The sequence below is a fragment of the Scardinius erythrophthalmus genome (assembly GCF_964197995.2).
Source record: "Scardinius erythrophthalmus genome assembly, chromosome: 21".
NCBI classification, from domain to species: domain Eukaryota; kingdom Metazoa; phylum Chordata; class Actinopteri; order Cypriniformes; family Leuciscidae; genus Scardinius; species Scardinius erythrophthalmus.
The window spans coordinates 22,384,249-22,394,191 of NC_138241.1; positions in this window are offsets into that span (position 1 = coordinate 22,384,249).

Genomic DNA, 9,943 nt, shown 5'->3' on the forward strand with positions numbered 1-9,943 from the left:
AAAGTAAAGAGAGTAGTTTAAGGCTTAGTTTTTTATATATAATAACTATAATTATTATTTTTGACGTACTGGTATTATTGAATCTATAAATATTATACTAAGAGATGTATGTAAAAGACAATAAAGTCTTCTTTATGTAAAACACTTGATTTGGCTCTTATTTTGCCTGTTTTGTTCACGGTTTGCCACGACACCAGAGATAAGATTCCTGATGTTAACATGTTTTCAATATAACTTGTTGCTTAAAGAGATAATTCACCCAAAAATGAAAATTCTGTCATCATTTACTCACCCTCACCCGTCTTTCTAAACCTGTATGATTTTCTTTCATCTATATGGAACAGAAAAGGAGATATTTTTGCTCTTATGCTTATTAAAGGCTGCATTTATTTGATTGAAAATGCTGTAATAAACAGTAAAATTGTGGAATATTAATACTATTTAAAATAACTGTTCTCAGTGTTAATATATTTTAAAATATAGTTTATTCCTGTAACAGCAAAGCTGAATTTTCAGCATCATTACTCCAGTCTTCAGTGTCACATGATCCTTACACGAATTTGCTGCTCAAGAAACATTTCTTATTATTAACAATGTTGAAAATGGTTGTCCAAAACTACATTTGTCCCCATTGACTTTCATTGTATGGACAAAAGGACAGAGGATGTGTAAATGATGATAGAATGTTCATTTCTGGGTGAACTGTCCCATTAACATCAAGAATCAGGCAACACCTGGTATTAGTGTTTTAATATTTCAAATATCATGAGAAAATATGGGATGTTTGCAAATAAGCATTATTCAAATCTGTTATCATCACTATTTTTGTTTATTAGTCTTCTGTTTTTTAACTGTATCTCACTGTGCATGTTTAAGTATGGTAAATACTATTAAAATAAATATGCGTGCCCTACTCTGCTATGGTACGGGAAGTATATCAGCCAGAAGGTAAGGGGCAAAGAGCAGAACTGTGTGCTCTGATTAAGATGTATTATTGTCAAGGGAGCACGACACACTCTCTCTCACACACACAAACACTGAGTCCTAATGTCTGCTCTTTGCTTTTCACTGCAATGCAGCACTCATTGGGATCCTGCTGAGAGCGGCCCGAATGCCTACCTGACCAAAAAACACCCAATCCATCAACACAAACATCAGACCGAGAGGAACCAAAAGCCCTATAAATACTCTTCTGCCTCTCTCTCTCTTTCTCTCTCTGATTCACACGCACACATTTTCATTAAAACCACATCTTCATATTATACCAATCAATACAATAAGGTTTCATAGTGGATGTGGCTCCCACCCCCTCAAACCTAGAATGAGGTGATGGAAAATGAAGACTTAAAAATGCAGCGCTGTTCAAAGACAAATAAATAGTTATGAAATGCTGAGCTGGAGAAATGCAGCAATTCTGCGCTGGCGTTCTGCCTATGGCTTCAAGCGAGCTCTGCCGGAGGGATTTTTTTGCAGAATGAGGCAAAAGAAAGTTGTTTTGGCTAGTATTTAATGATGCCAGTATTGCAGATGTCAAAGAATTCATAAAATTCCAAAATTTTGTTAAAAATGAAATGATCAGGGAGCCATCTTGCACCATAAATATTTATCCGATCTAATATTCTCTATAATAAAAATGCTTTGCAAATCAAATAATATACGATATACTGTATATTGGTATGAACAGTATTTGCATGTGTGTTTGTGTGTGTGTCAGAAGCTGATTGTCACTAGGCATTACGAGAGAGTGAGTGTGAGAGGAGAGGGACTCATACAAGGGGACACAATCACCTCCTCAGAGACTCGTCTCCATGGTGACACATGTGAGCGCCACTTATATTCTGACATCAAAGACAACCGTCCACATCTTTTACATCCCATAACAGAACCTCAAATTTTTGTTTACTGAATTGTCTCTTCATATACTGTATATTCTATTTGGTCACTGCAATGTTATAGAACGTTATACAATGGAAAAGGCCATTGTAATCCCCTATTAGGGATTAGAATGAAATGAATGATTTAAAAAGGAAGATTTAATAAATCCAAAACATGATCCTGGTGCAAAAACGCTTGTAGCAAAGTGCTTCTCACCACACCTTTAACAAATACGTAAGTCACACAAATGGAAAGCTGACTAAACAGAGCACACACAAATGGAAATGTGCTTGATCCCTAAACTCATTTACAAGATTAGAAAAAAAAAGGGTTGTGCTTTCTTCAGGAAGTTTAATAGACTTTTATTGGTGCTAAGCCACAGCAGACACACATTTTCGTGAAGGTTTCTTGAAGTTCCATAATCATATAGAATGACTCAGATATTACTCATCATGTTGGTACTCGTTCAACTGGTAGAACTGCAGCACATCTGGAAAGAAAAGTCATAATCTTTTTTATACAAGTATTAGAGCAACTTTTGAATGGGACAGAGACTCAACATGGTTTTGGAGGTGGGATTTTTAGAAATTCCACAGGGACAGCCATTTATTTTCTTGTTTCAACACCTTTCCCTGTCCCTCAGCTTTACAAAACCCCTGTAGCATCCTTAAATATCAAAAGCAATGCCTACATCATTAGCAGTACTTGTGAATACAAGCACCACTTTTGGTATTGGTCAAACTAGGGATTTGAACAAGTATAAAACTTCAGCACATAACTTGCCCTACGTTTGTGCTACACATGAATTATACTTACAAATGAAAAAAAAACTAAGGTATAGTCATATTTGGTCAATATTTATGGGTGAAATCTGGTTATTTTAATAGGAATTCACACAATCGGAAATTCCCCACAGCAGATTTTGCAACGGGTTCAAGTTGGTCACGCACACTCTACATGTTGACCAATGGAACGCTGTTTGGCTTGAAAATGAGTTGTGCTTCATTCATCGCAACACTATTGACAATGGACAATTAACCTAATGTGACCGCAACTTTACTTTGAATGAAGGACCTGAGGGACCACATATCGGAGAGACTTGGGGTGTGTGTGGCACATTTGTCAAAATTGACAACCTATGGTATCAACCACCCAGAACTACCTAGCAATGCCTTGGTAATCACACACAACACCCTACTGTAATGGCGGTCACTTATCAGCCCTGTTTTTGTCTTAATACACTGTAAAACAAAATAGTTTATAGGGTACCCAAAAAATGTGCTTTGTATGTAACAGTAAAAAAAAAAACCTGAACTTGTCTAAATCAACCTGACTACATGCAAAGTTATGTCATGAAATTCTAGATGGCACAGGCTGATAGGTCCTTAATTACATTTTTTAGACATTCACATTGTTATCTACATTGCACAGCTGATTGGTCGCTGTGGCATCAGCAGCCAATGAGCTTGCTGTTCAACATTCAAATACTTGGCATTTGCATTCGCGCTTTCAGAAACCCTACACCTTCCCCAGCTCCACCTGTATAGATCTGCTATGGCGGTTATGTCATGCATGTTATATGTGCAGCAGCAGCATGCACTACACACTACACGCTTCTACACGCTCACAGCAGCATGTCTGTGAATGTATTGGCTGTAGTAAGTCTCTGTACTTGCTCTGCAGCAGCAGCAGCGTAGCAGATCTATTCCGCCAAGACCAAATACATTCACATTGCCATATCCATTAACATTGCCATATATAATTGCCATTGCCATGCCAATCTCTCAGAGAGCTGTCATGACAGAAATAAGTTTACACTAACTAAAAGGATTTTCAAGTTTTAATACACAGTGGTTTGTTAAAGTCTTGACCAGCCTGACACAGCAATGGCTCAACCAAGTTGAGATTGGGGCAGAGCTATGTATTCCACCAACGAATGGCATGATGCAGGGAGTGTTCGAGAATTATTTTCTGTATTAATAAGTCTTCTCATTCCTCTATCCTTTAATGTTTTCTGCTATCTGTACCCAAACTATAATTTGTCTATTTTTTTTCTGTGTCCCCCTCTGGACAGACAGATAGAGATATGCCGCATATTAGCCCAGACACTCATTACCTCCTCATTTTCAGATTAACTGCTTGACAGAAGCAATCAGCAAGCACAAGTCTCAGTAATTACCCGGGAATGATAATAACAGAACTGAGAGATGTTACGACTCTCAACACAGCTCTCCACAGAATATTGATGGTCATGCTCACAGGCATTTAGCATCGAACAAGCGAACATCCATATACGTCCTGTCAGCAGGTTAGAGAGATGAGGAAAAACGTGAACCTTGAAGGATTGAGAGGTTTAGGATTAAAAGGCTGTTTAAGCAGACAGACCCTGAGAAAACAAACATGCAGGATCACACTACAGCGTCTGGACAATCTTATTCCTGAATCCTAAACAATGACCACTGATCCGATTTAACAAATCGCATTAGAGAGGCTCAAGTTGAAATCGAAACTGTATGATACTGTATACCAACCCAATCTAAAAGGAAAACGTAACTATATTACAAGGTGGCAATTTCATATGAATTTGTACAATACATGATATGAAAATATAGGATTTTTAGAAAAAAGTAAGCGTAAAGGTCCTCCACTAAACCTAACCACCAATGGGGTTCGTAATCAGATCGGATGAGATTGTACGAATTCATACAAAGTAGCCTCCATTAGTTACGAATTGCTGTGAGATTGTGTTGGATATGCACAGAACCACACAAGCTAGTAACGTGAACTACACAAACAGCTGAGCACATTCTGAATAAGGCTACACCACAGGGGAGTGTATATGTGTGTGTGCAGGCATGAACACTCTGCACTATATTCGGAAGGCCCACTGGAATGGCATTGATGAAGCCTGGAGCACCTGTGGCCTTGTGTCTCCCATCCTGTGCCCGCCTCACAGGGCACCCAGCTGGGACAGTGAGAGGCTGTGGACATGACTGGGCTCCAGGCCAACGGAACACAAGGATGCTGAAAGCCAGAGGGGAGTCAACAGAACTCATTCATCCCTGTTGTCAATAACTATGACATCAGCTCACTCATTGACACCCTCTGCTTCGGATTGGTCCTTAGAGCCAGAAACAGAGTTCACCTTGGCTTGGAAAGATGAACGAAAGTTTGCGTCACTTTGGCGGTTGCCAAAGACATGTGGAGAGCTGAGCCAGCCTGTAAGTACTGGTGGAGATTATTACTGTGACCCTGAAATAAAAGATGGTGTGAAAGAATCATGGTGAAGGAGTGAAAGGGGAGAAGTGATGGATAAGGAACAGGAGTTCAAAGGTTCTTTTTGAACTTTCTATTCATCAACCGTAAACAGGCAGAACCCAAATGCAGAGGAGAATCATGTATACGTATATTTAGTCCACAGAGAAACAATTCACAACAGGCCTGGAGGATGAAGAACAATCCAAATAACAGATGATGAGGTTGACTGGAAGTAGACGATGAACTTCAGTCAGACAGTCCAATTAGTATAATCCATCATTGAATGAAAGGGAATCCAGCTTGGACAACAGGGAAAACAAATTAGACAACAGGTGAGCACAGGCTTTTTTTCCTTCTTTTTTTTCCTGTGAGATTCACCCATATATCAAATGCAGGTTTATCTGTTATGTGTTCCATTTGTGGCAGTGGCCCATTGAATGTGAATTTTTAGATACATATCCAGCCTTTTCCATTACAGAAAAAGGCCTCCTAAATATGGCCTAGCAAGGATAATCTGTCCCCTTTCACCATCTGTTGGCCCATAAACACTGCAGCTGTATGGCACGCATTAAACTCACTGCTCCTGTCTTACATCTCTCCGTATCACACCTGAGACTCATATACTATGCTGAACTCCTGTCTACTGAATGCTTACATCTCCTAATAACCATGAAAACACAAAAACACACACAAAGGCTAACAGCAATTGATTTATACTTCAACGAGTCCATGAACTATTAAACACAGTTATAGTTTTTTAAAGCTACTGTTGTTGCCATCACATTATATAACTATGTCATTATCTCAGCTGATTTGGGTTACGTATCTTTCCACATGGAGCTAGAATTCCCAGAGAGCATTTAGATTAACATGATGACATTGGATAGATGGATTTGAGCCTGTTGAACCGGAGCATGTTCGTATTGCTTCCTCATCCCTCAGTGTGAGCACTGCCACCACCCTACACCACCGCAAATCTCATTTGTCTCCAACATAGAAAGACACACCAAGCCAGAGAGAGGGAGAAATGCATTGCAATGAGGGACAGAGGGTCCGCAGCACCGCTGAGAGACACTGGAGATGAATTGGATAGAAAATAGCGTGGAGAATATGTGGTTTTGATGGACGGTTGTACTCCCATGATGCCAGGCAGAAAATAAGTCTAATTCTTGATTCTCCCCACGGACTCGTACTGCAGACACAGAGAAGAAGGGAATAAACCCACATTAAAAGCACACGTCTATGATAAATTAAATTAAAAACAGCATGAAGAAAAGGTAAAATATTATAAACTGCTGTGCTGTAACACCACATTGTGACATAAATGTCAATGCACGTAAAATGCACTGCTTATTTTTAGAATGTCAAAACCTATATCATTTTATTAACACAAGGCTGTTTTAACATGTTACAGACATTTGCATTTGGGAGGGTCAGATGAACATACTGGTTCATGAGCAAAGGATCATAGCAAGCTATCTCTGTTCTGTCATGTCGGACCATTAGTTAGTGCTGTTCTATGAAGACATCTTACTGAGATAATAGCTGCACAAAATCTTACTCTTCTGAATATTTAACACTTTTGTGCCTCGACCCTTTAAATCCCCTGTCAGGAGTGCTGGTACATAATTAATGTGATGCCTATTTAACATGCTTTAAACATTTAAAGGCATGTCCCCACCCCCGACTCACGTTTGGAGGGAACTTTTTGTGATATCAATAGCCTTGCAGCTGGCATATTGAAAAAAAGCACTCTCACTTTACAGCAAACTCAAGTGGAGTCACTGGATTATTTCATTTCCCACAGCGCTTAAGGGCTTCCTAAATACGGCCAACGCAGTTTCATGAGCCGTTTGCTTCATGATACAATTGGCTCAGACTGAGCTGATCATATGAATTCAGATAATAAAATATAGAAACATTTGACACATTATATTTTACATGTAGTATGTGGAATTGGGACACTTTAATGAAGTATTACATAAATACTATACATCATCACGGGATAACGTACAGTCAGCCGGTCAATTCTGAAGGTGTCTTTTTGCGAAAATAACTTTGTTTCTACATTATTCAGCTTTAAATAAATAAATACATTTGAGTTTATGAGAAATTATTCTCTTTACTTTTCCAAAAGCTGTTTTTCTTCCTTATTGCAGAAGCAGTATTGTATATTCTCTTTGACAACTCTGATTAGATTAAGAAGACATTTGGTTAATTGAAACCAGCTATTTGAAAAACACATACCAGTCAAGGATAATGTAAATCTTAATCTAATCCATTTACGATTTAGGAGGAATTAATCTTAATGCCTCCACAATTGAGTCCTCAAGAATCAGAAATCCTATCTGACACCCATTCAGGCGTTCTGGCGGGTGGAAGACAAATGTTTGAGCAAGATTTCAATTTCTGCCAGCGTCTCCTCCTGTGAGGCAGAATGATTGGGAGAGAGCGCAGTAACCGGGTCCGCATTCATTTGCATTGTAAGACAAACAGGAAATGAGATAAATGAGATTTGTGTCACAGCTGAGTTGAGGCAAAGGATGAGAAATTGAGTGGAAGGATGGAGAGAGAGAAAAGTCAGAAGACAAGGAGAGAGAAGGGCTCCATCAGCCTTCATCGTTCCTCTCGTAACTCCACCTTTCCTGTCTAAAAGTGGGCGTTGTTCATCTTTACTTGCAAGCCATGATTTAAACACTGTAATTAATCACTCATGATTAGAAAGAAAGTCACTTGAGGTCTTAATTGAATCATTCAGTGTAAAGTTTTACATAAGCAAAACTCAAAGGTTAGGGATATTTCATATTCTTCATTAAGGCTACATTGCATGCCATGCAAAACTTAAGATAAATCTGTTACTCACAAAGGTAAAGAACAAATATAATCATGAGTATTCATGAGAACATTCAATCAGAACTCATTCAGGGCCACCGTTCCACCGTTTTTTATTTATTTATTTATTTTTCTCATTACACTTCTAATTTGTCACAGTGGCCGGGACGGATTCTTCTCTGGGATGAGAAAGCCTCTGTATGAGTGGGGACAGGTGGAATTCATTTGTGCAGGAGGAGCTCAAGGACAAAGGTGGGTGTGTGTTTTCTGCCTTCTGTACAAGCTGAATTCACCACTGTTGATGCTGTTGGCTTTAAATGAAAGGATTCATGGGGGGAACACAAAAGAAAGACAAAAAGGAGGGATGAGAAGCAATACAAAACACCAATGGGTGATTGTAACTTCAGGCTCAGAGAAGGACGGCTAGAAAAAAAAAAAACCATTTCCTCTGACGATTCTTAAAGCAGGCCACCAACAAAATTTTCTCTTTCGAATAACCAGACAGCTTTGTGATCTGGGATCACATTTGCATACATCAGATTAATGAGTATGCTATTTATTTATTTTTTTACTGTGCAGATCCAATGACATCAAATGACAGGTGCAGTTTCCTTTTCTGTGTAGATATTACTGTTCCAAAGTTTAGGGTCAATACGATTTTTTGGTAATTTACAGTTCTTTTTTACATGAACATACTATGTACTTAGTAATGACACTAACTGGGTAATAACTAGGTACTAACACCAAACCTACCCCTAAACCTAACCTTAACCCATAGTTACCTTACATTACCAGTACTTTCTTGGATAACTACACTGTAAGTACACATACTATAAAATAAAATGTAACACATTTTTTTTAAAGAAATTCATACTTTTATTCAGCATGAATGCATTAATTTGATCAAAAGTGACAGTATAGACATGTTAATGTTAAATAAATTCTGTTCTTCTGTTCTTTTCAATTCAATTCAATTAATCAATCCCCAAAAAACAAAAACAATAATGGTTTCCTCAAAAATATTAAGCAGCATAACTCTTTTCACCATTTATAATATATATATATATATATATATATATATATATATATATATATATATATATATATATATATATATACAGTAACAGTACTGTATTTCTTAAGATATTAAAAAGGCATATCACAGGACTCCAAATAGTCGATACGTTTTAGTTACCTCACATCTTAATGTTTAACTAACATCATGCAAAAAGTATGTTGAATAAGTCTGCATGCTGTAATCCATAAATGTGAAGTATTCATAAAATATGTGAAAAAAAACCTTCAGCCAAAATCCTTAAGTGTGCTTATGATGGTATATAAACACTTTACTATGTCCAGGGAAAGCTGTCTCATGAATGACATGAAACCGTGACATGGCATTGTAGATCATGGCAATGCCAACATGACAGTATGTCTGGAGTGCAGTAGACACAGGAGTGCTATAGAAGATACTTTACTTTTTCAGTGGCAAAAAAAATGTTCTTCTTCAAATGCAGTATATAACGTTGCTTTGTCCAAACTTTGTATTGCATTCCCAGAACTTTGCATTGTCGGTTTCTTGACATTTAAAAGTTTTTGATGTCAAGCTCAAGGACTAAAGCAACACAAGTGAACACAATATCCAGGGCCTTGAAAAACACAAAACTGAGTGAGATGTTTTTCACAGAGAGATGTAAATGTGTTTCTTTTCTTGCCTTCTATAACTGCTGGCTGTCCTTCTCCTTGTAAAATGTCCTCAGTGATGTAACATCATGAGTCAGGCATCCTGATCTCCAGACGTACCTGAGAAACACCTGCAGTGATTACGACAGCTGCCCTCATTTCCAGAACTCACAGATCTCTTATCTAACTGCAGCCTAGGAAAAATGAACAATACTATAAAATACAATAACGCTGCCTGTATTCATTCATGTATAATAATGTCAGATTTTCTACAGCAAAGGAGATGTTATGCTCC